Raw genomic sequence first — 27,265 nt, forward strand, 5'->3', positions numbered from 1 at the left:
ATATACTCACTTACATGACCTTGATTCCTTTTGTCTATTGCTTTTTCACTGACTGGTTGTGAGAATCTAGTTATTCTAGCCCAGATTCAGAGTGTAGTCTGTGTTTTCTAAGCAGCTGCATCCAAAATGGGCCAGGAAAATACACCCACATGTTTAAGTAATGCTAATATTAGCAAGGCTGTCAGGATCACACATAGTAATACTCAACAGCCTCTCAGCTGTTCTTGATCTTGGTTTGAAATGTTGTTCTGTCCCTCTTAAAACTGGCCTTTTTTGGAGAAAAGGTGGTGGATTGCATTTAAACTGTAATTATTATTACAGTTCAACTTATTTTACCCTTAAAATGCGTGTTAATTCACGTCAACTTCTAACATTAACAGTACTAATATTTTAAAAAGTGTCCTCAATTATTCCTGGATTTGTCCCTGATTCTGGAGGCAAGAGGTTGAGAGCTACATCTGCTGGTAACGTTGAATATCAGGTCAGTAGACAGACTGACCTGATACCTCTACATTCTTTCACTGAGCTCTCATTATGAGACTGAAAAAGGCCACTGATTAGACTGGCTACCAGCTTTAAGTAGGCACTGCCCATGTTGACCATGAATGCTTTGTTGGAGTGGTAAATTTTTTAAGTTGTACAGCAACACAAGGGGGTGTTAGCTGTACAAACAGCAATGAAGATGAGGCCATTGTATAGTTTTAGCAGCAGGAAGTCTCTAAGGCAGATAACAGGTATGCAGTTGCTGAAGCCTTATTTGAAAGCATGATGGTTCTGACCTAGAATGCTAGTAAAGAGGCAGTCCACAAATAGACTTGCTGAAATTCTTTCAATTACTCTGCTTACAGTAAGTAGTAGGGAAATATGTCTGCTTAAAGAGTGAGCTCATCTTTGGAGTGAGGACCATCCAAACTACTTTCAGATGTTTGGAAAGAATCAAGTGGGGAACAGATTTGTAATCCTAGATGTTCAGCAATGTAATAGCAGTTGTTTATAGAAGCTCCCAAATGGACAGCTTCCTGTCCAGGAGTGCCTCAGTCTCTGTGTTGTGGGGGACCATCTGAACTTGGCTTTTAATTACCATCTTACAGTGGGTACAGGGTGAGCTCTGAAGGCAACATACTTTATGACCACACAAGTCTCACCCCTGACTATATCACCCTTAGGCTCACTTGCTGAAGGCAGCTGTTTTTAGGTTGTATATGTCTTTAGTAAATTAATTTCTTAGCAAGGCATACAGATCTATCAGGATTAGTGGGTCCACTTTCCACATGTCACAGGTCGCATACCTTTGTTTTGTCTTACTGGCAAGATACTAATGAAGTAAAACTAACTTCTTTGACTCTCTTCAGTGGAGCTTATGAATGAATAATACCTGATGGCTAAGACGCTATAACAAGAGCTTAATTCGTCCTAACAGATGAAAGACTGAAAAGAGCAAGAGCAAGAGAAATCCCACAAGGAGACTGGAACTTGGATGAGGAAGAAAGGGTGCAGCTTACTTGGGATCTTGAATGCATGCATAGTAAGGCAACAGTCAAATGCTCCATAGAACAAAGGTCCAGATTCTGACATCATGTTAGGCCTCTTGGTTACAGTATGGGCAAGAAATGCATGATAAATGAGGCTAAGGTGAATTTACTATGGTAAAAGACTGACCAAACAAACGTAGTAAGCAATTTGCACTGGATTGTGGTATCCTGCTACAGGTCAGGGGAGAGTGAATTAAAAGACTAACCAGGAAATAGGTACAGCTGTTACAGTACTAAAAGTACTACATACATTCATCATATTGATCAGTGCTGCAGTAGCCTTAGCTGTATGAGTTGTATCATATATAGGATATCACAGCTGGCCAGCTTCCAAAGCTTCAGGCCACCTTCCATGTGCCCAAGCCATCAGTCAGAGCTCGAGCTGAGCTGACTAAAGACATGTTGGTGCTACATCCTTTACAGCTTTCCTGACGTGAATGAGTATGTTTCTCTGAGGATTTTGAGGATCGATGGTCAGCATGAGCTGTTCCTTTGCTGGACAGATAAGTTCCCTTTGGAGAAAAGATAGAAACTTTCGTATTTTAAAAAACTAAAATTGTTTATAACACTTTCCTGTTCTGGAAAGATATTTTAAATTAGGCGTTTGTTTCAACAGGACTGTCATGAGACTGTACTGTACTTTTAAATGAGAGTGTTCTTTTTTCCTGTTTCTTTAAAAGTTAAAGTAAATGAAAACCGTTTTTCTGTGGAGAAATTTTGTTTATTTTCCTTTTTGGGCCTGGCAAAGTGTTTTAAAGTTTTTACTATGTTTTTATTTGGAAAATGTGACCTTTACTGGCATTTAAGCTTTACTGGTTCTTAATGCTTGCTTTAGCCAGGAAAGAGGTTTAATTTTTGTCTTGACCATGGAAGAATATGTCAGTACCAAAGTTGGTCCTTCTTCCAGCAGCAGAAACAGCAGGATAGTAATTAGCCTCAGACTTAAGTGGATGACTCTGCTGTAGCCATTAGTTATACCTCTTACCACTTATCTTTTATCCCACTAAACTAGGTATAAATCCCTATATCACAAGATGGGTTGCCAAATGGCTCACTGACAGAACCCACACTGTAAAAGTTGCAGACTCCAAATCTGACCTCAAAGCAGTGACAAGTGGAGTACCACAGGGTTCCATCCTGTGACCTCTCCTGTTTAGCATCTACTTCTCTGAAGTACAGGCTAACACAGAAGGCCTCTGGCTAACAAAGTTAGCAGATGACTGCAAACTAGGAGCCATAGTCAAGTCCCCAAATGATGTGGACATCCTACCGAAGGGCCTCACTGAGACAGATGCCTGGTGTCAAAGCCGTGGCCTCAAGCTCAATGCCAAAAAGTGCAGTGTCATCCCCTTTGGTAAAAACTCTGTACCCATGAACTACAACATAGGCAGCAATCTACTTAACACCGAATACGTGATAAGAAGCCTTGGGACCCAGGTGGACAGTAGTCTCTCCTTTGATAGTCACATCGCCACAGTAGTTAGGAAGTCCTTCTACGTGGCACACCTCATCATAAAAGGGTTCTCATCCAGGAAAAAAGAGGTCATTGTTCCCCTCTACTCGTCACTCATTAGACCCATTATAGAGTACAACTTCCCCTTTTGGAATGTACCTCACAAGACATCTGCAGCAGCTGGAAAGGCCACAGAAGTACCTCACAAAGAGGATTACTGGCCTCAAACAAATGCCCTACATTGACCACCTCAAAAAACTCCAGCTTTACTCCGTAGTATATCGCCTGCTCCAAGGTGATCTCTGCCTAACATATAAAGCTATGTCAAGCCCAGAGCTGTTGGACATGCTACACCTAAAAAAATCCCAATCCCTCTGAGCTACACGCTCTAGGGACCTAAACCTTGTCACCACAATAAACACGACACACTGGAGGGATAGATTCCTGTCCCAGAGACATCCTATACTCTGGAACAAGCTACCCATCTATGTCAAGCAAAGTTCTTCATTAACACTCTTCAAGAAAAATCTTGATGAGTGGATGGGAAATAGGAAATACACCCCGGGGATCACTTCTGTGTCTCTGCTCGACAGTGGCACAGGAAAATAACTTTCTTGGGTGGCGTAAGCCATGGAACCTTGCTGGCTAGGCTTACGTAGGCCCTTGGGCCAATAGCCCAGTACCTACCTATGAACCCTCTGGTGTAGCACCTACAGTCATCATGGACCTGGGGTTAGCCTCCCCCTCTGCTGCTGTTGGGGCTCAGTGGGCAAGGGAAATTCACTTTTGTTTTTCCTGGTAGAGTGAATAGGGAAAACCTCCCTGTTTTGTCAGAATGTTGTATCCATCTCTGAGGAAGCAGCTGCTGCCGAAATTAATAATGTTGTTGGCTCCATTTTTCCTGTCAAAAAGAATCAGAAAACAACATGTATGCACTCTTCAAATTTCCTTAAAAGGGTGTAGTTTACTGGTCTGGCTCAGGGTTTTATTCAGGCTTATTGATCCTTCTTTTAAAGTACTTCATGGTAAAAGAAAGAGGGCTACATATTTTCCTGAAGAGGTACAATATTCTGAATCTGGACAGGAAGATGAAGGGACAAATACAGGGTTTTCTCCTTAGATTTCCGATTCAGACTTAGAGGAGGGCTCAGTTTCTGAATTTCCCTGTGTTGGTTTCTCTTCCTCTGAGACTATTTCCAGAATGTGCCAGTGTTTTCAGTGGGAGAACAGTGATGTTTTTCAGTCCCTTGAAAAATACTATGAGCTACTACAGAATGAATTTCCAGAACCTTCACCCATTCTTCCAGTTATGTCAGCTTTGGAGGATGTGTGTTTTTGCCTGCATTTTTTTTCTGATAGCCAGCTGCCCCTAAAAAGCAAATAGGATGTATAAAGTTCCTCAGTCTTTTAAGTTTTTATATACCCTTCCCAAACCTGACTTAGCAGCTATAGCTTTAGTTAATTGTACTGCTGCTAAACATTTAGTTAATTCCAATCCTATTCTATCTCATAAGGATGGGAAGATTATTTCTAAGAATGGGGGAAAAGATGTATGCCTCTGCAGCTTTGATTTTCATGATTTTGAATTGTCAGGCTCATATGCTAAAATTTGTTCTAATTGTGAAAGTATGAGGAATGTTTTGTCTGCAGTTTCTTCTTGTGTGGAAAAATCTGTTAAATTTAGTTACTTCTATTGTACACTACTCATTGTTTACAGTGCGTTCGACTCCGTAGATACTTCTTTCAGGGTTATGGCCATTACTACTGTTTTAAGGTTTGCCTGTCTGCATTCTCGGAACCTCCCAGATTCTGTTAAAAATTATATTTTTAATTAATCTTTGGAAAGAGATTTAGTTTTTGCCTCCTCTGCTGTAGAGGTGATCAAAAAGTGTGATGAAAGGGGTAAATTGATACAGGGAATCTCCAAAATTTTTCAGCTCTCCTTTTCCAAAATTTCAAGGGACTCTCTAACCCTCCCCAATTTTGTTAAGAAAAATAAACAGTCTCTATAAAATGCAGATAAGTAGACATTTAAGAAGAAAAGCAAGGGGATCCAAAAATAATCTGGAACATCCCAAAACCAAGGATCGTCAGTCAAGTCAGAATGCCTATTTAAGGGACCTTGCCCCTGAGTAGCCCCCGTCTCCACTTTTCTCTTTGGCAACAGATAGTTTCAGACAAATGGGTTCTGAAGATCATTCATCAAGGCCAGCAGATGGCTATGGGTGGAAATTCCTTCTTTTCATGGGGTAATCCCTCATCAACCAGACCAGACTTTTATTTCCACCTATCCTACATAACATGCTGTCCCAGGGTATGACAGAACAAATTCATCCTTCCCATTTGGGGAAATGCTTTTATTCAATGATGTTTTAGTGCCAAAGAAAGAAAATGCATGGAGACCATTTCTGGCTCTTTCTTTCCTAAACCTGTTTGTGATAGAGCCCAAATGATGTAATTTCACAATCTGTTACCTCATATTCCTCTTTCAAGTTTCCTGCTAACAATAGATTTAACAGGTGCCTATCACGTCACTATTCATCCACAATTCAGGTGTTTCTGAAGGTTTTCTGTGTCTGGATCACATTCTCAGTTCTCTACCTTACTTTTGGACTATTCAGTGTACGAAAAGTGTTCACAAAGTGTCTAGCTCCAGTTATAGCTCATTGCAGGCTGCAGGGTATCCACATTTTTTCCATATTTAGACAACACGCTTATCTTTGTAGTGTCTTTTTCAAAGTGTAGCAATATCTCACTTTAACAGATGTCCTTCAAGAATGCAACTGCAGTCATAACATATGGGGTTGTCCTGCCTCAGGCAGCCCTCGGTCGGCCGAATTCCAAAGTCTGGGTCCGGCGTCGGCTGGTGTCGCCTCCTCTCCGACGTCACAATGGCTGGAGTATAAAGGCATCGGCCGACGCCATCTTCTTCAGTCTTTCTTGCCGTGCGGTGCCCAAAGCAGAAGCAGTTCGCAAGTGCCGGTCGGTCAGCTCCTGTATTTTCAGTACCGAAGTCATCTAAAAGCTAAGTACCCCATTGGGGAACATTTATTCTTGCCTCAGCCGATGTCAGAACAAATTGAGAAAGTTAATAATTGTTTGTCTTGTGGTAAACAAATACCTCATAAGGACTTCCATTCTCTCTGCCTTCCTTGCCTGGGCCCAGACCACGACGTCTCGGCCTGTGCTGCCTGTGCTTGCTTTAATAAGCGCACTCTCAGGCGCCGGGCAGAATTCGCCGAGGACTTTTTCGGTGAATCCTTTGCGTATATCATGCCATCGGAGCTACCGACAACCCAATCTGCTAAAAAACGCAAGGACCGGGACCAACATCCTCGGCCCGCGTCCATTACCGTTGCTACTCCCAAATCCTCGGCTAGCGCTCCGGTCCCCTCTGAAGTGGTAGATCAACCGCTCCAGGCCGGCGACACAGCGTTAACACGACCTTCGGTCACGGAGATCTCTCCGGTGCCGGTTGTGGATTTTCCTCCGGAAACCGAAGTTCTGGATCTACCCGACACCATTCCTGTGGACAAGGTAACGCCTGCACGTGGGGCTGCTAGGCCTCCTGTTTCCATGTCCATCAAAGCCTTTGCACGTGCTAAGGCCACCTGTCAGGCCAAGGCCCATCCTAAACCTGCCCAGGCCCCTTCATCTGATAAGCAGATTATGTCTCTGGCTGCAGACCTTATTTCCCTTATCAGGGGGTCTCAGCCTCATCTGGACAGGGGTTCTCAGCCACCTGCAGATAAAAGGCCTAGAACTGAGCAGGCGGACGACCTCTCCTCGGATGAAGCCTCTGGGGATTCTGAGCATTTTGATGCCCAAGAAGAACCCTTCCAGGCCTACGAGGACTCTGATGCTGAGGAATCAATTCCCTCTGCCTCCCCTCCAGAGGATTTCTCTTTTGGTGAAGTCCTGCATTCCATGAGGGAACATTTTCAATGGCAGGGTCAGGAATTCTCTGACTCCAGGAAAAGGCTTCGTACTTTCCTCAAGCTTCCCCAGCACAGACCCTTGGCTATCCCTCCAGTTATGGATGTTTTAGATGATGTTTACTCTGACTCCAGTGCCAACCCTGATTCTCTTCCTCCTGCTCCTGTCAAGCCGGGCAGATATTACAGGGTCCCTGACACTCACAAGCACCTTTTTAAGGCTCACTCTGTGGACCTAGAAACTATTTCACAGGGCCCCAAGGGAGTGGCTTCCTCCTCTGCCAAAAACCCACTGCCAGCTGACAGAGAAGCTAGGTCCCTGGAGAGATGGGGTAAAAAAGTATATACCTCTACTACTTTAGCCATGAGGTCTCTTAACTGCCTTTTTCACATGTTTCAGTACCAAGATTTTCTCCTAGATGATTTACAGAAAAAGTTAGCCTCTCCTGAGCCTATTGATAAAAAGGCACTGCAGGATCATATTCATAACACTCAGCAGGTTAATAACCATTTTCTGCAGTGTGGTTATGATGCACTGGAAGCTTCATGTAGGGCAGCTATGACTGGGGCTGTAATACGTAGACATGTTTGGTTGAAGGATCAGTCTTTGCCTGACCATGTTAAAGTAAAGTTACTGGATGCACCATTGGAAAAACAAAAGCTTTTTGGTGCTACTGCACAAGATGTATTGAAATCCATAGAAGAAAAAGCAAAGTCAGTACAGACAGTCAAGGATTTCCTTCAGGTTCAGCCACCCAGATTCAGCAGAAACTGGCCCTCCAAGAATTGGTCCTTCCCCGGCTCTGACAGGTTTCAAAGGGGAAAAAGCAGACGTGGCCGAGGTAGAGGGCAATACCGAGGATCTTACAGGGGACGCCAATGGCAATCTCCAAATCAAAGAAGTGGCACAGACAATTCAGCTGCACCACAAGGGCAATCACAATGACTTGACTTTCGTACCGCCTACAAAGGCTCAAAGAGAAGCACCTTTGGGCGGAAAATTAGCCTTATTCTCACAAAACTGGCATATCTTAACCAAGGACAATTGGATTCTGGATTTGATAGACAGAGGTTACAGATTCCACTTCCACACATTACCAATAAAACAAGGCATGCCAAACCTGCCACATCATCAAAGGGCAGAGGCACTCACTCAAGTTTCCAAGCTATTAAGTATAAAAGCAATAGAAAGGGTTCCTCCTCAGGAGCAAGGCCAGGGATTTTATTCAAGATTGTTCCTTGTTCCAAGAAAAGAAAACAAGTGGAGACCCATACTGGACTTGTCAACTCTAAACACTTTCCTCATTGTGCCAAAGTTCAAAATGCTGACATTGCAGCAACTTCTTCCCATGTTGGGCAAGGAGTCTTGGCTGGTCACTCTGGACCTCAAGGAGGCATACCTGCATGTCCCAGTCAGACAAAGCTGCAGAAGATACCTCAGATTTCTTGCAGGGACAGAGCATTATCAATTCTCAGCATTGCCATTTGGCTTATCTACTACGCCCAGAGTGTTCGCGAAATGCCTGGCATCAGTAGTGGCACACTGCAGACTGCAGGGGATTCAAATATACCCCTACTTGGACGACTGTCTCATACAAGCAGACAACAAACAAACCTTAAGAGGGAATTTGGACTATGTCATGCATCTACTGCAGGCCTTGGGATACACAGTCAACATTCAGAAGTCAAACTTACTACCATCCCAACAAATTATATTCCTAGGAGCCAAACTGGACACGGAAAAACAAATGGCCTACCTCACAGAGGAAAAACAGCAGCATTTACCAGAGTACTTCAGAGGCCTAGCAAAGCTTTCCCAGCTGACTGCAAGGAAAATCCTGCAGGCCCTGGGCTTCATGGCATCTTGCATCCTTCTGATACCTTTGGCAAGACTTCATATGAGAAAGCTGCAATGGTATCTAAAAAACTTATGGTCTCAACACAACAACAGCCTAGAGGACATAATCCCACTTATTCCATGTCTGCAGAAGGAATTTCTATGGTGGGCTCAAGCCAGTCAACTAAACGAAGGCTTGCCTTTCAACAGACCTCAAGCAGACCAAATGATAACAACAGACACCTCAGACCATGGATGGGGGCACACATGGAGGGCAGATGCATTCAAGGTCTTTGGACGCCAAAGGAAAGACATCTGCACATAAACCAAAAGGAGATGTTGGCAGTAATACATGCCATCGAGACTTTCGAAAAAACACTAAGACAAGGACATTTGCTAATAAGGACAGACAACACTACAGTCATGTGGTACATAAACAAGCAGGGAGGCACTCATTCTTACCCCCTCTGCAGACTAACAATGCTTCTCTGGGAAAAATCCCTGAGACTGAGGATACATTTACAATCCCAGTTTGTACCAGGCAAGGACAATGTACTGGCGGACAATCTGAGCAGAAATTTCATGGATCCACACAAATGGATGCTGCACCCTCACATTTTCTCTCAACTGGCAAGGACATGGGGAAGACCGGACGTAGATCTTTTTGCTTCCCACTTAAATCATCACCTGGAAAAGTTCTGCACAAGGACTCACCACCCTCTAGCTTGGAAAACGGATGCTCTCTCCTTCAGCTGGAATTCTCTAAAAATGTATGCATTCCCTCCCCTGCCTCTGCTGACCAAGGTGATACTGAAGATCAAAGCAGAACGACCAACAGGCATCTTGATAGCTCCAGACTGGCCGAGGCAACACTGGTACCCATTGCTATTGACCATAACTCGGACCAAGCCATGGCCTCTGACCCTATGGCCCCTGCTCCTAACTCAACACAATTACAGGACTGTACATCAAGACCTGAAAGCATTGCATTTGACAGCCTGGAGGCTACCATGACTTCAACACCAAACTCTCTTTCCAAATCTGTTCAAGAGATCTTGCTGGAAGCACGCAGACCTTCCACCAGAAAAACCTATTCAGCCAAGTGGAAGAGATTCAGTATCTGGAATGCCAACAGGGGTCAGGACACAGCATTACTGAGTATACCTCAAATATTGGAATACTTGGCAGAACTATTTCATACTGGACTTTCATACTCCTCAATAAAGATTCATGCCTCAGCAATCTCAGCAAACTACAACTGTGACCCTTCAGTGTTTTCGCATCCTCTGCTAAGACAGTTTCTAAGAGGGATAAAGAATATCAAACCTCCCAGAAAACAGCCAGTACCTGCATGGGACCTCAACTACGTGTTGGAAAAACTAACTCTCCCTCCATTTGAGCCAGCAGCAACCTCAGAAATGCAATTTCTGTCATGGAAGACGGACTTCTTATTGGCAGTCACCTCTGCAAGAAGAGTTTCAGAGATACAGGCAGTCATGGCAGTGCCCCCCTTCCTCATTTTCCATCAAGACAGAGTCTCTCTAAGAACCAATCCTACATTCATGCCAAAAGTAATTTCCAGGGTGTCTCTAAATCAAGCTATTCATCTACCTGCATTCTTTCCCAATCCTCAAAATAAGGGGGAAAAACTTCTGCATACTTTCGACATACACAGACAATTACGCTACTACTTGGACAGAACTAAGGCCACCAGAAGGTCTGATCAGCTGTTTGTAGCCTATGCTGCTGGAGTACAGGGAAAAGCAATCTCCAAGCAAACAATTTCAAAATGGATTGGACATTGCATCAGATTTTGCTACTCTTTCCATGGAAAAGGTGTGCCAGCCAATATCAGGCCACATTCCACCAGAGCTATAGCCACTTCCACAGCTTTTCTAAGAGGAGTGGCAATAAAGGACATTTTAGAAGCTGCTACATGGAGCTCCGTGCATACATTTACCAAGCACTACAACCTGCCCTTATATTCCAGATCCCGAGCAGGCTTTGCTTCGGCAGTCCTGCAGGGGATTTTAGCTACACCATCCTTATCTTAGTTCCATCCATCCCCAGCTTGACTATGGTATTCAACCCATATGCTATGACTGCAGTTGCATTCTTGAAGGACATAGTACAGTTTTGTACCTACCATAAATGTAGATGTCTGATAGATATGCAACTGCAGTCGGATTTTCCCACCCTCCTACCCCTCTGTATCCTTCTTTTTGGGTCCCTACCCCTCTTCCCTTCAGCTGGGGGTATCTCCTATGGTGTATCTGTTTATTACTGTTGTGCATGTTTTGGATTATTTTATCCATTTACCAAATTTAGCCTTCCTAGGAGGGCACCTGGCATCTGGGGCAAGAAACACTGAAGAAGGTGGCGTCGGCCAATGCCTTTATACTCCAGCCGTTGTGACGTTGGAGAGGAGGCGACACCAGCCGACGCCGGACCCAGACTTTGGAATTCGGCCGACCGAGGGCTGCCTGACGCAGGACAACCCCATATGTTATGACTGCAGTTGCATATCTATCGGACATCTACATTTATGGTAGGTACAAAACTGTACTTTCTCTTACACAAGCTGGGATTCCAAGAGAACATTCAAAAGTCTTTTTTGACTCCTTCACACAGAATTGTGTTTCTGTGGTGTCACCTTGATATCTCACTTCAAAGAGCATTATTTAGATTAATTTCTAAGGTTTTCCACTCAGACTTCAGTCACTGTGAGCGAATACTTAAGGAGCTTGGGGCTCATGGCATCTATGAATGTCCTTCCATTCACGTACTGCAGTATTCTATACATCTTGGGATTCCCTGCCTTGGGTAGCCTGACATTCAGCTGATATACAAAAGTCTACTGTTGCTTTAAGGTACACCGTACATCACACTTATGCTTCTCGTGTAGTGTAGGGCATAAAGGTGTCGTCTGGGTGTACCATCCTCAGAACTGCTTTGCCACCAGGCCAAATGCATCTCTTGATCATTGGTCTGAATGCCTGTGTCTTTGCCGCCAGTCAAAACACATCTTTTGTTTATTGGTCTGAATGCCTACATTCTATTTGCTGGTTCCGAGCAATTGCAGACAAGTACCCCAGTGAGGTTTTGTTTTTTTTTTTCTTGACTTTTTGTTGCTTCTGGGAGTTCAAGATAAATGCCATTGCAGGAGACAGATTCCCCATTAAGACTGCCATGACAAGTGTTTATTTTCCCTAGGCAGCTCTTATGACCATATGACCTGTTCTGTCTCTCAGGCTTTCTTACTGAAGACCCTGCATAGTTGGCTTTCTTCCCTTGCTTTGTATCTGGAGGATCAGCTACTTAAACTTCTTGTTAAATACATCATGGAAAGAACCTCCCACCCCAAGGGTCAGCCGTTCTAGAAAAAGGTTAAGAAATTAAGACTGGAATCTTCTGCTGTCCAGCCTCCATCAGACATTTCTTCCAAGGTCAGTGAGAACCCAGAGGTTTGCCTGGCTTTGTTGTCTGATTCCTCTGCCATGACTGGGTTGGAGGCTGGTGGGGATTCAGCTTTCAGCATGTCGAATGAAGCTTTGTGGGTGTTTGTTTCTGACGTTCAGGGGAAACCACAGTTGATTATTTCCAAGGGGCCTAGGGGTGTTCCGTAGATTTTAGTAGATCCCTACTACTGTTATTGAATGCCGTCCTGTGTCAGAGCCTTCTAAGTTTTATAGGGCAGAAGTTCCATTAAAGAAGAAACAAAAAAAAACTAAAATGTTTCTCCTGCTCCTAGGGATCCACAAAGTTGAGTGTCAGGCCTTTATTTAGGGCCTTTTAATGCTTTGATGGCATCAAAACCTCCTCCGGGGTTTCTGTTCCAGATCCCACTTGTTCCTCTACTCCACTTAAAAGGCACAGGAAACAGGATTCCTCTGAGGAGGAGCTGGATTCTGATGAGGAATCCCTTGTTTACTCTTCCCAAATTCTTTCTGTTTTGAACTATGGGTCTGAGGAAGAGGACTCAAATAGGTTCATAGGTTGGTACTAGGCTGTTGGCCCTAGAGCCTATACAAGCTTAGCTCTAACAATTCCTTGGCTATTGCTTCCCAGAATATTTACTTCCCTGGTCCCCTGTCTAGCAGGGTGACTGACGTGATCCCCAGGGTGAATTTCCCATCTCCCATCCAATCGTGAAGGTTCCTTTTTAAGAGGGCCAAGGAGGCGCTTTGCTTGACATGTATGGGCAGTCTGTTCCAGAGTATGGGGAGTCTCTGGGTCAGAAACCTAGACCTACAGCATGTTTTGTTCATTGTGATGACCAGGTTTAGATCCCTGGAGCGTGTGGCTCTGAGGGATTGGGGTTTCTTTAAGGGTAGCATGTCCAACAGCTCTGGGTTTGACATGGCCTTGTATGTTAAGCAGAGATCGCCTCTGAATAGGCGATATGTGACAGAGTATAGCTGCTGGAGTTTTTTTTAGATGGTCAGGATAGGGCATCTGCTTTAGGCTTGTGATTCTTTTAGTGAGGTATTTCTGTGGCCTTTCCAGTTGTTGCAGATACCTTGTGAGGTGCATACCAAACGGGGCATTGTACTCTATAATGGGTCTAATGCGGGATGAATACAGTGGGATGATGCCCTCCTTTTTTCTGGATGAAAAGCCCTTAGTGATGAGGTGTGCCACATAGAAGGATTTCCTGACTGTTGTGGCTACGTGGCTATCGAAGGTGAGACCACTGTCCACCTAAGTCCCTTACACTTTTGGTGTTTAGTGTACTGCCACTTATGTGGTAATTCATGGGTACATGTTTTTTCCCAAAGGGGATAATTATACATTTCTTGGCATTGAGCTTTGCGCCCATGGCTCTGGCACCAAGCATCTGTTTCTGTAAGGCCCTTTTCTAGAATATCCATATCATTTGGGGATTCAGTAATGGCTCACAGTTTGCAGTCATCTGCAAACTTTGTTAGCCTGAGTCCCTTAGTGCTGGCCTGTACTTCAGAGAAGTAGATGCCAAACAAGAGCTGTTCAAGAACTGACCCCTGGGGTACTCCACTTGTCACTTGTCTGGAGCTGGATTTTGAGTCAGCTACTTTTACAGTGTGTGTCCTGTCAGTAAGCCAGTTGGCAACCCATCGAGTGATGTACGGATTAATGCCCAGCTTAGTAAGTTTATCTATGATTCCAGAGTGAGGGATGGTGTTAAAGGCCTTGGCGAGGTCCAGATAGGCTGTGTGGATTGCCTTGCCCTCATCCATGGCTGTGGAGACTGATTCGAAGAAGTCAGTCAGGTTGAGGAGACAAGATCGGCCCCTTATGAAACCAAACAGGGTGAGGTCCAGTGTCTGAAGGTTCCCATTGTCTTTCTTTATAAGTTCCATGATAATGCATTCCATGGCTTTGTAGATCAGGCTGAAGTTCCCGGGATCCAAGGTGGATCCCCCCTTGTGGAGTGGGATAACTGTAGCTGTGCACCACTCATTGGGCACGAAGCCTGAGGTGAGACTATGATTAAACATGACACTTAGGTGAGATGCCAGTTTATTTTGTAGTTCACGTAGTACACAGTCCAGGATGTCGTTTGGTCCCATGGATGCAGTATCTTAGCTTTGGAGAGTGTTTTTTTACCTGTGTGGCTGTGATTACCCGAATTTGGCAATCTATTGGTATTGAGATAGGCCCTTTAGGGTTGAGAGAGGGGTGAAGTTGGTACTGAATCAATCTGCCAAGATATTGGCAACATCCTTGGGATCAGTATATTTAATGCGATTCTGTTGTAGCTCAGAGCAGATCTGAGCATTGCCATTTAGATTCTTGATATAACTATAGAATGCCTTGTGGTTGTCCTTGGAATCTTTGGCAATTTTATTTTTGTAACTAGCTTTGGAGGATTTTATGAGGGATCGCAGCTTCTTACTGAAGCTGGTAAGGAAGTATTTTGCATCCTGGGATTTTCCTCTTTTCTGCAACAGTTTCTTCCTTCTGTTGTATAGTTTGGTTATGGCAGGGGACCACCAGATTGGCTTCCATTTTTTGGAGGAGAGCATCTTGGTTCTACTTGGAATGGCATGATTCATGCACAAGTGGATGTGCTCACACAGTGCCTTAGTGTAGGATTCTGCAGTCGAACTTTCAGTTCCCGTCTGCATGGGTGTCATGAAGTTTGTCACTTCTGACTTGAGTAGCATGAAGTTAGCTTTGGAGAAGTTTTTTATGCAGGTTTCCCTACTCGGGGCTGGGGGTGGGAGGTGGATGTCAAGGGTGATTAGCTTATGGTCAGACCTGACCAGCGAGGGGGTTACCACTGATGTGGAGTACCGATCACCCATGTTGGTAATGACCAGGTCTAGGATATTTAAGCATAGTCCTTATACGCATTTGAAGAAATTTCCTTTGGGGACACATTCTCCAGGATGACGGTATTTTTTAAATGGGATTGTGCTCAGGTCTGTGAAATCTATAAGTGGTACTATGAGTTGCTACAGACGGAATCTCCAAAACTTTCTGCTAATCCTCCTGTTTTGGCTGATTTGTTGGGTGCATTTTCTCTGCACCCTGCTCCCAAGAAGCTTGATTGGGTTTATAGGGTACCTGAGGATTATAACTTTTTGTACAAATGTCTTGCTACTGACCCCTTAGTGATGTCTGTAGCCTCTGACAAGCCCTCTCATTTGCTTCCTTTGCTCAAGTTACTGCCTTCTGATAAAGACAGCAAAGCCATGGAAAGGCTAGGTATGAAGGTTTATGCCTCAGCTACCTTGGCTTGGAAGCATATTTCTGGTTTCCCAGACTCTGAGGGTAAAAGTTATGCTCTTTCCTTGATAGGGACTTCCTTTAAAGTGGTTTGTCATTCCAGCAAGTGTAGTTATGATGCAGCAGATGCCACTTCTAGGGTTGCTGCTTTTATTTAATTGATGAGGAGGTTCTTGGCTTCAGCTTCAAGCTTTTCCTGATGATATCAAGGCTATGTTGATGGATGCTCCTCTTGATAATAAACACTTTTTCAGGAAAGCTGCTGCTGGATTAAGTTCTTTCAAGATAAGGGGAAAGCCTTACAGGAACTCTAACGTGTTTGTGTCTCCTGTGGCTAAATTTCAGAGAAACTATCCCAATTAGCCAGCCTTTGTTCACAGACAATCTTGCCCTACTTCTAAGGGCAAAACGAGTGGCAAGCAGGCTCCTCCTGCTAAGGCTACTCAGACTTCAGGGACTCAGAAGTCTTCATTTCATGATAAACCAGATGCTGTCTTGACTATCCATCTCTTCCCAGCCACATTCCTCTTTCTCTTTGCCTTTCTCTTCCTGTCTGGCTTCAGATTACTCAGGATTCTTGGGACCTGTCCATTATTTGCCAGGGGTATTTCATGGTGTGGAAATCCCAGCCCCCTTTTATGGGCATTCTTCAGCCTCCTCAGAAACAACTCCCGTTTCCCCCAGAGGTACTTCGAGACCTTTTGACTCAGGGTACTATTGAAGAGGTGTAGACCAAAACCACGCAAGGTAGACTGAGTGCTCGGATTGTACCAAATCAATCCATATTATCAAAAAGTAATCCAGCACAACGAAAAGGTAAAAATAAATAAAGGCTTTATTGTGGCAAACTCCATGTGAATAAGCAAACCGGTTTCGGCTGAAGAATCAAGCCTTCCTCAGTGCAAAAAATTATTACATTAGAGCACACCCTTATATCAATATATTTAAAGATATACACCTACAATAAATGTATTTAACAGAATAATCAAGTCAGAATCTAGCTTAATTCGTTAAGGCCAGGTCTGAATAAAGCCCGTAGCCTAATAATCCAGGAGGATTCCTTGTTATTTAATATTTGATGCCATCTTGCTTTGGAAGTTCTGTGCATTTGAATTTTATCAATAATAGTAAAATTAAATTTGGCAGTTTTGTGTATGGTAGTATGTTTGTAGAGGGTGCTGGAAATTCTTTTGTTTCTAATCTCACTTAAATGCTCACTTATGCGGTGTCTAAATGGTCTTGACGTTTGTCCAAGATAAAAAGAAGAGCCGGTACAGGTGGCTAAATAAATTAGCCAGTCACTGCTGCAATTCCCAAAAACTCTGATCTGATAAACTTTAGAAGTATTACAGCTAGTAAATTCTTTGGTTTTAAAAATATGTGAACATGCGCTGCAGTGACCACAAGGGACACAGCCTACTAATGTATCACCAAATAATGTTTTCTGCATAGTTAGTGGTGGATTATAACGTTTATAATGAATGAAGTATGAGTTAATAGTTCTGCCTCTGCAGTAAGAAAAAAGACATCTGTCTTGAAGTACCCCATTCAAATGTTCATGTGCACGTAAAATGTCCCAATGATTGTTAATATTTCTGAACCTTGTAGTGTTACTACCAAATGTTGTCACTAGTCTAACTGGTTGTGATTCCTGTGTATTGTGTTGAATGGCTCTATTTTGATATTCCAAAAGTTGGGATCTCTCAGTTTGGTTTACCTGGGTTACAGTTTGGGAAATAAGATGTTTATTGTAGCCTCTAGTTACCAGCCTATTTGTTAGATCTTGTTGACACTAATGGTGACTTTGTTCAGAAGACCATATGCGTTTAATGCGTAAATATTGGGACTTAGGGATGTTGTTGATGATGTGGCGGGGATGATGACTGAAGGCATTAAGTAAAGTGTTATATTTTGGAAATTTTCTATGTACCCGAGTTTCCAAAGTATGATCTGCTTGTCGAGTAACAATTACACCCAAAAAGATAATTTGTATTCAATGTTAAATGTAAACTGAATATCCCATCTGTTATTGTTGAGATAATTCACAAATTCATGTACATATGTTATATCACCCTGCCACACTATCCAACAGTCATCCAGATAACGTCTCCAAATGTCCAACTCATCTAAAAAGGAGTTGTTATTGGTGTCATAAATTAGCTGCTCTTCAAAAGACCCCATAAAAAGGTCAACATAAATGGGAGCAAAGGATGCTCCCATAGCTGTACCTCTGACCTGCCAATATGATTTGCCATAAAAATAGAACACATTTTTAGTTAAGACATGTTCTGTTAGGGTATGTAAAAAATTACTGAAACCAGGAGTGTGTAGTTTAGATTTCTCTAGCCAGTATTGAATGGCCTGTATTCCAGCCCCATGTAGTATACTTGTGTAAAGGGAGGTGACATCCAGTGTGCATAGGTACCAGTTAGATTCCAATTGTGTATCCCGAATAATATTCAGGAATTCAGCGGTGTCTTTCAATCTAGACCTAACCATAGACAATAAGGGTTGTAGATATTGAGTCAGGAAGGCAGATAAAGGTTCAGTTAAAGAACCCTTCCCAGATACAATTGGTCTGCCTGGTGGATATGTAGAGTTTTTATGTATCTTTGGGAGTAGATATAAATACTGAGGGATCGGATCTGAAACCGTAAGTTGTTTGTGGGTTTGTTGATTAATAATGCCTTCCTCCATGGCTAGATCTAGAAAGGAATCGATATGTTTTTTAAAGTTTGGCATGGGGTCAACAACCATATGTATATAAAAGCGGGCATCAGATAATTGTTTATCTGCCTCTGCCTGATACATCTTCCAATCCAGCACTACGATGCCACCTCGCTTATCGGCTGGTAAAATAACTATATTGTGATTAGAACTAAGTTCATGTAATGCTTGATGTTCTTGCTTAGTCGGATTATGTCTGATTGGTTGATATTCTTGAGAGAAATGCAGATCCTTAAGAACACATTCTTTAAATATAGCCACATGTTTGTCCATAGTGGGTTGGAACTCGGATCTTCCAAACTGAAACCCAGTAGATCTTTGAGCATTTGCAGTGTCTGAAAAAAATATTTTGAGATTAAGTAATCTACAAAAACTGTTTAGTTCATTGACTAAAGTATGTTCAGGTACAACAAAAGTAGGTACAAAACTGAGACCCTTATTCAATACTTTATTATGTATATCTGACAATTCGTATGAGGAAATATTGTGTACATTATCTATTGAGTTACAATTTTCTGTAGCAGTTGTATCTCTTTCTATGTTTTCTCCCCCCCCCCCCACCTACGTTTTTTGTACCTAAAGGGTCTGAAGATTGTTTGCTTTTAGCAACTGGAGAGTCTGAGGATGATTCGTCTTCTGCCACTGATTTTGATTGCCTTCCTAACCAAGAAGTACCACTTTGTGATTGCACTGTTTTTCTAAGTGTAGATCGTGGTCTCTTCCTTCTGTTGGTAGGTTTGTAACTGGGGTCAGACAACCGGACACTTTTTTGAATGACAAAAGGTTTCCCTTTTTCATAGACAGCAGTGTCTCTTAGAAATTTCTGAGTTTTCTTTTTGATGAGTTGTTCTTCTAATGTAGCTAAATCCTTAGCCAAATTAGTCAAATGGCTATTGAAAAAACTTTCAGATTCATAAGTCTTGGCTTCTTGGCAATTGGCATTAATATCTACAATCTGTGTTTCTATCATTCTTTCATAATATACAATCAGTGTGTCTACAAACAACATGGATGCCTGGTGTTGTGTTTAGGCCCAATCTATTGAGAGCTGGTCATCAATTATCCCCACTAACGGTTGAAGTTTAATTCTTAAACCTCATGATGTTATATTTTTGAGTTTATAAGCTTTGAACAATTTTAGGTGCCAAATATTGGCCCTTTGTGTTCTCATATTCTTGGTCAATTTCTGAAATAATACACCACAAAGATGTTTGGCATCTACCATATTAGTAGTGAGACCACTAGAATTGGGTGTCTGTAAGCCAAAAACATCCACATTGTCTTTATCAGCAGAAAGGCCTTGTAAAATCCCGGTGAGATCCATAATGCCAAGTGGTACAACACAATAAGACAATACTATTATCAGGCCAATATATATATATATATATATATATATATATATATATATATATATATATATATATATATATATATATATATATAGGTCATAAATTAGAGCTCAGCAAACTGATAAACTGATGGGTGTGCTCTAATGTAATACTTTGTTGCACTGAGGAAGGCTTGAATCTTCAGCCAAAACCGGTTTGCTTATTCACATGGAGTTTGCCACAATAAAGCCTTTATTTATTTTTACCTATTCTTTGTGCTGGATTACTATTGAAGAGGTGCCTGTGTCCCAAATTGGGGAGGTGTTTTACTCCAGAATGTTTCTAGTGCCCAATAAAGACCGTACTTTGAGACAAATTGTAGACCTCTCTCATCTAAACACTTTTCTGAAGGTGCCCACTTTTCGAATGTTGTCCCTTTAGACTCCGTTTCCTCTTTTACTTCCTCAGTTCCATATTCCAATCCATCCCCTTTCCAGGATGATGGTCTTCATGTTTCACTGTTGCAGTCATTACATTTGGGTAATCTGCTGGCAAGTTGCCCTCAGTCGGCCTGAATATCAAAGTCTTGGGTCCTGCATTGGTTGCTGTCTCCTCTTCCATGACGTCAGGTCGTCAGGGGTATAAAACAGGCAGCCGATGCCATTTTCGTTAGTCTTTCTTGCCGTGCGGTGCCCAAAGCAGAAGCAGTTCGCAAGTGCCGGTCGGCCGACTCCTGAAATTTTCAAATTCGAGTTTCAGAACTGAAGTCTTCAATTAAAGCTAAGTACCCCGTTGGGGAAACTTTTTCTTGTTCCATATCGATGTCAGTAAAAGTTAATAATTGCATTATTTGTGGGAAGCAAATACCTCATAAGGATTTTCATTTGTACTGTATTCCTTGCCTAGGCCCTGATCATAAGGTGCCTTGCTGTTGGTTTGTGCTAGATTTAACCAATGCACTATTAAGCGTCGTTATATCTTTGCATCAAAATATTTTGGAAACAGATTTAATTACCCTGAAATGTCATCGGATAGCACAAAAAAAGCAAAGAAAAGGACAGAGACAGACTGTCGAGGTCCAAAACCGACGACGAAGCTTCCCCTAAGCCAGTCACCACTTTGCCAGTACTCACTGAGACACTTTTGCAGCCCCTGATGCTCGCTACTTTCGAGTCGCAGGCCTCTACCTAGACACATGTGGAGTCCAGCGCACCACGAGATTCTCCAAGTATTGTACCCGCGGATGTCTCTCCCTCGGATAGGTCCAGAGCCGCTGAGCAGGCACTGGCTTCTGAGGGTGTCTTCAGGCCTCAGCATTTCTATATAAAACCGACACCAGCTTCAAAAACAAAGACAAAAGCAACTTCTAAGACTAAAAAAACAATGCATGCTCAGGCCTCTATGCCCAAAAAGCAGATTATCAAAATGGCTGAAGACCTAATTACCTTGATCAGGGGTTCCCAACCCCCCCCCCCCAATAAGAGGCCTAGGCAAGACACTGATTATGAATCTTCAGATCAGGTTTCTATTTCTTCTGATTAGGAATTTTCTATACCACCCTATGAGGATTCATATGCAGAGGAATCCATCCAATCTGCTTCACCTCCTGAAGATTATTCCTTTGGAGAAACCTTGCATACTTTGAGAGAACATTTTCATTGGGAGAGTCAAGATTTCTCAGAATCAAAAAAGAGGCTTAGGGATTTTCTTCTTCTCCCTCAGCATAGGACTTTAGCCATACCTCAGAATCAAGCATGACTCCAGATTCCTTACCTCTGGCTTCTAGCAAGCCAGACAGATATTACAGGGTTCCTGACTCACACAATTTATTATTCAAAAACCCTGCTGCTGACCCTGAAACTATCTCACAGGGTCCCAAAGGTGTAAAGGCCTCAACAGCTAAGAATCCTACCCCCTCTGATAGAGATTCCAGGGCGCTGGATAGATGGTGAAAGAAGGTTTATACCTCTGCAACCTTGGCAATTAGGGCCTTAAACTGCCAGTTTCATATGCTTAAATATCGACAGCATGTTATAGGATTATTGAAGCAGAAAATGATATTGATTTCTGAATGTGTGGAAAATAAAGAATTACAGGAATTATTGCATGCAGAAGAACAAGTTGGAAAGCATACTTTGCAATGTGGTTTTGATTCCTACTGGATCTGTGATTAGAAGGCATGCCTGGCTAAAGGAGCAAAATTTGCCTGATCATGTTAGTTAAATTGTTGGATGTACCTTTACAGCATGATACTCTATTTGGTAATAAGGCAGAAGAGGTTTTAAAGAAAATGGAAGACAAAGCTAAGTCTATGCAAACTGTAAAAGACTTTTTATAAGTGCAGCCACCAAGATTCAGTAGACACTGGCCTACAAAAAAATTGGTCCTTTCCTGTATCCGACAGAGCTTCACGGGGCAAATCCAGGTGCTCAAAGGGCTTTTAGATACCAATCACAGGTTTCTTACAGGTCAAAGTAATGGGGTGCCTCTACCTCCAAATCTGGAGGAAATAAAGCACAACCCTGTAGTAAGCAGTCTCTGTGACTTCCCTCTGTCATCACCAAGCACTTATCTTTTGGCAGCCCCTTTAGGGGGAAAACTAGCACTTCATGCTCAAAATTGGCAGTTAATAACCAAGGACAAATGGGTATTAAACATAGTATCCCAGGGATACAGATTTCATTTCCATACTCTGCCAATTACAAACGGTTGGCCAGATCTGCCACAAAATCAATGGGCAGAGGCACAGAAACAAGTTACGTCCCTCATGGATATGGTGGCTATTCAGCCAGTGCCAGAACAGGAAAAAGGACAAGGGTTTTACTCAAGACTGTTCTTGGGACCACAGAAAAGACAATGCCTGGCGCCCAATACTGGATTTATCAATTTTGAACACATTCTTGGACATACCAAAATTCAAAATGCTAACTTTGCAGCAGCTTCTGCCCATGCTGGGCAAGAACACTTGGCTAGTGACTCCAGACTTAAAAGAGGCATATCTGCATATCCCAATAAGGGAATCGTGCAGAAGATACTTCCACTTCAAGGCTGGTTTTATGCATTACCAATTCTCTGCACTGCCCTTTGGCTTATCTACTGTGCCCAGGGTCTTTACAAAGTGCCTGGCACCAGTAATTGCATTTTTCAGACAAAGTATACAAATCTATCCTTACTTGGACGGCTGTCTCATTCAAGCAGAAAACAAGGACATTCTTCTTCAACATCTGGCATTTGTGAAAAGGCTTCTAACATGCCTAGGGTACACAATAAACAAAAAGAAATCACATCTGGTACCCTCTCAAAAGATAACCTTCCTGGGTGCAAGCTTGAATACAACTGCCCAGATGGCTTACCTTATGCCAGACAAACAAAGGCAACTGACTATTTACTTCAGACAGATGGCAACAAAAACCCAGTTATCTGCAAGACAAATTCTGCAGGCTTTGGGGTTCATGGCATCCTGCATTCTACTGATTCCATATGCAAGAATGCATACGAGGAAACTACAGTGGTACCTAAAAAGTTTATGGAGTCAACATTGTCACAGTCTGGAAACAATGATTTCTCTCATTCCCTGCCTACAACAGGAGTTTCTTTGGTGGGCAGAGACATGTCACCAGAACATGGGACAGTCTTTCACTCTACCGCCTGCAAACCAAGCCCTAACTACAGATGCATCAGACTATGCTTGGGGGGCCCACCTGGCAAGGAGATGCATTCAGGGCATATGGAGCCCAAAACAAATGCATCTGCATATCAACCAGAAAGAGATGTTAACTGTTCAGAATGCCCTGACAGCCTTCAAGGACTTACTTCATCCAGGACAACTACTGACAAAGACGGACAACACCATGGTTATGTGGTACATAAACAAGCAGGGGGGCACACACTCCTGCAGACTAGCCATGGTATTGTGGGACACAGCCTTGACTTACCAAGTACATCTTAAAGCTCAATTCCTGCCAGTAAAACAAAATACTCTGGCAGACGACCTAAGCAGAAACCTTATGGACCCTCATGAGTGGAAACTGGATCCACAAGTCTTCAGCATGATAACAAAGACATGGGGGAGCCCGGACATAGATCTATTTTCCTCTCCCCAGAATTATCAACTGGACAAATTCTGCACAAGGACTTATCACAGACAAGCATGGAAAGTGGATGCCTATCCTTCAGTTGGAAAAACCTATCAGTCTACGCCTTTCCTCCTCTGCCTCTTCTTCCCTAGGTCCTACTAAAGGTCAGACAATAAAAAACAAAAATGATTCTAATTGCCCCGCACTAGCCTCACCAACACTGGTACCCAATCCTAAGGAATATGTTTCGACTCCCTCCTTGGTACTTGCCTCAAATACCACATCTACTGTCTCAGCAGAACAATCAAATCCTGCACAATCAACTCCAAACTCTGAACCTGGCAGCATGGCTGATCATGTAGTTATTCAAACAACACCTCTCAGTAAATCTGTGATGGATGCCATTTTGGAAGCCAGAAGGCCTAGTACTAGAAAATCGTATGCTGATAAATGGAAGAGATTCTGTGCTTGGAACCAAGCACAAGGAACTGACACAGCAAAGCCAAGTATTCTTCAGATTTTACAATACTTGACTGAGATGCTTGACAAGGGCCTAACTTTTTCATCAATAAAAATCCATGCCTCTGCCATCTCGGCTCATTACAACACAGAGCCACCGATCTTTTCTCACCCTTTGCTAAAACAGTATCTTAGAGGGGCCAAAAATTTAAGGCCTCCCAGATCATCACCAATTCCTACATGGGACCTCAAATTTTTGTTGGAAAAGCTCACCCTGCCTCCATTTGAACCAGCTGCTACTGCAGATATAAAGTTTTTTATCCTGAAAAACAGCTTTACTCCTGGCAATCACTTCAGCAAGAAGGGTTTCAGAGCTACAGGCCCTCATGGCTGTGGAGCCTTTTATTATATTTACCCAGACAGGGTGTCCCTCAGGAACAATTCTTCCTTTATGCCTAAGGTGGTATCCAGTGTGGCTCTTAACCAAACTGTTCACCTGCCAACTTTTTACCCAAAGCCACAGAACCAGGGGGAGCGGATTCTGCATTCCTTGGGCGTGCACAAACAAATAAGATTCTACTTAAACAGTACCAAATCTCTAAGAAACTCTGAGCAGCTACTGGTGGCATTTGCTGCAGGATGAGAGGGAAAGGCTATTTCAAAGCAGTCTATTTCAAAGTGGATAAGCCACTGCATTCGTTTCTGCTATTTGCATCATGGTAAACCTGTGCCCAAGGGCATTAGGTCACATTTCACCAGGGCTCTATCTACATCATCAGCTTTTCTCAGAGGGGTACCAACCAAAAACATTCTAGAAGCTGCTGCTTGGAGTTCTGTTCATACTTTTACAAAGCATTATCATTTGTCTCTCTTCTCTAAGTCCAGGGCAGGCTTTGCCACTGCAGTTCTGCAGGGCCTTATAGCCACTCCTAATGCTATTTAGTTCCAGCCTCCCATCCATAGCTTTGGGATTCTACCCAAATGTAATGACTGCAACAGTGAAACACGAAGAACATAGTACAGTTGTGTACACTTACCATAAATGTAGATGTTCGAGTGTATTCACTGTTGCAGTCCGGGTTACCCACCCGCCACACCCCTTTATTCTACAGCTCTTCTTTCCTTCACTTTATTCTACAGCCTTTGTGTTTTATTTGCTTTTAGATGAAGGTAAAGTTTATGTTGTGACAATTGCATGTATTTATAGTTTATATATATATATATATATATATATATATATATATATATATTTTTTTTTTTTTTTTTTTGCTCCCCATTTGGGGGCACCTGACATCTGGGGCAAGAAAAACTAAAGAAAATGGCATTGGCTGCCTGTTTTATACCCCTGATAACATGACATCATGGAAGAGGAGACAGCAACCGACGCAGGACCCAAGACTTCGATATTCAGGCCGACAGAGGGCAACCTGCCAGTAGATTACCCAAATGTAATGACTGCAACAGTGAATACACTTGAACATCTACATTTACGGTACGTGTACACAACTGTACTGTTTGCATTTCAATGTTGCTTTCTGGCATTTTCATTTGTCTGGTTTGCCCTTTGGCCTTTCTACTGCCACAGGAGTATTCACCAAATGCCTCTCTCTTGTTATTGCTTTTTGCAGGCTGTATCCAAGTACTTTCTTACTTAGAGGACCTGCTGGTTCAGGCCTCCTTTCCAGAGATCCTTTTGCAAAATCTTCATTTTGCCATTTCTCTTCTTCAGAGCCCGGGGTTCACAGTGATCTTCAAAAAGTCTTCTCTGACTCCTTCCCAGGACCATGTTTTTCTGGGTTGCAGGATTCAGACCAGTGCTTATGCTGGCATCCCTACCACCTCCTAAGGCCTTCACTCTCATTTCCTTCTTTCAAACTCTTCTTCCTCTGGCCTTCATTATAGCCAGGGAGTTTCTGAGAGCTCTTGGCATCCACCATTCCTATGCTCCCTCTGGCCAGACTCCACATGAAACAGTTTAATTAGTTTCAGAAGTCAGTTTGGCTTCAACATGCACATCCACTAGACTTTGTAGTTCCTCTTCTTCCTTGTCTCAGAAAGGAATTTCACTGCTGGATCTGTAAATCCAGGGTTCCCTTTTTATCCCCCTCTTCCCTTTCAGGAACTTTTCACAGATACTTTAGACATGGGGAGCAGTTTTTGGCTTCCTAAATGTTATGGGGGTGTGGTTACCCATTCAACAGGAGGAGCACATTAATGTCAAATAGATGAGAGCTCTTCTACTGTATTTTTTTCATCTTTTCTCCCCAGCGCCTATCAAGGTATTTATAGACAATACCACAGTGATGTGGTCTATAAACAAACAGGGAAGAGCAAGATCTTACCATCTTTGCCATTTGGCAGTCCTGGTATGGGATCTTGCTATCCAGTATCAAGTGATTCTTCATTCAGTTTATATTCCCTCAGGTCAAAATATTGTGGCAGACACTCTGAGCAGGTCCTTAACGCAATCCCACATATGGATGCTTAACAGGGATGTGTTCCTGGACATTGTCCACCAGTGGGGTTACTCCTCAAGTAGATCTTTTTGCCTCCCCTCTGAATAGACAACTCTATTTTGTGCCAGAGTCCCAGGTCCTGTGGTGTTGAAGGTGGATGCCCTCTCTTTTTCTTGGAAGGGGATGTTTCTTTATGCATTCCCACCCCTTTCTCTCATTTCAAAACTCCTGTTCAAAATTCAACAGGACACCCCCAAAATATTGTTGGTGACTCCCTTTTGGCCAAGACAACATTGGTTCCCTCTTCTGCATTTAGCCAGGGGCATTCATTACAAGTTACCTCACAGGGTGGACCAACTCACATAAGACAAGGGATCAGTTGTCCACTCTTCAACTGACACTGTGGATGATAAGATTTTGATTCCACAGACACCTTTTTTCTGAGGATGTGCTTAGGATCCTGCAGGAGACCAGGAAACCTAGTACTAAGAAATCCTACTTGTCCAAATGGAAGAGGTTTTCTGTTTGGTCTCTCTCTCTCATAACCTGGATCCACTTACTGGATGTTTCTTTGGTTCTTTATCTGTGTGAATTGCTCAATGCTGGTCTGGCCTATTCTTCTGTTAAGGCCCACTTATCAGCTATTTCTGCTTGTCTGCCTTTATCTCCTCCTTTAGCTTCTAGTTTTGAATCTAAACAATTCCTTAAAGGCATCCTTCATATTAGGCCTCCCAGGAAGTCTGTTCCTCCA

This window comes from Protopterus annectens, chromosome 1.part2 (assembly GCF_019279795.1).
Source record: "Protopterus annectens isolate FY-2018-M chromosome 1.part2, PAN1.0, whole genome shotgun sequence".
NCBI lineage: Eukaryota > Metazoa > Chordata > Ceratodontiformes > Protopteridae > Protopterus > Protopterus annectens.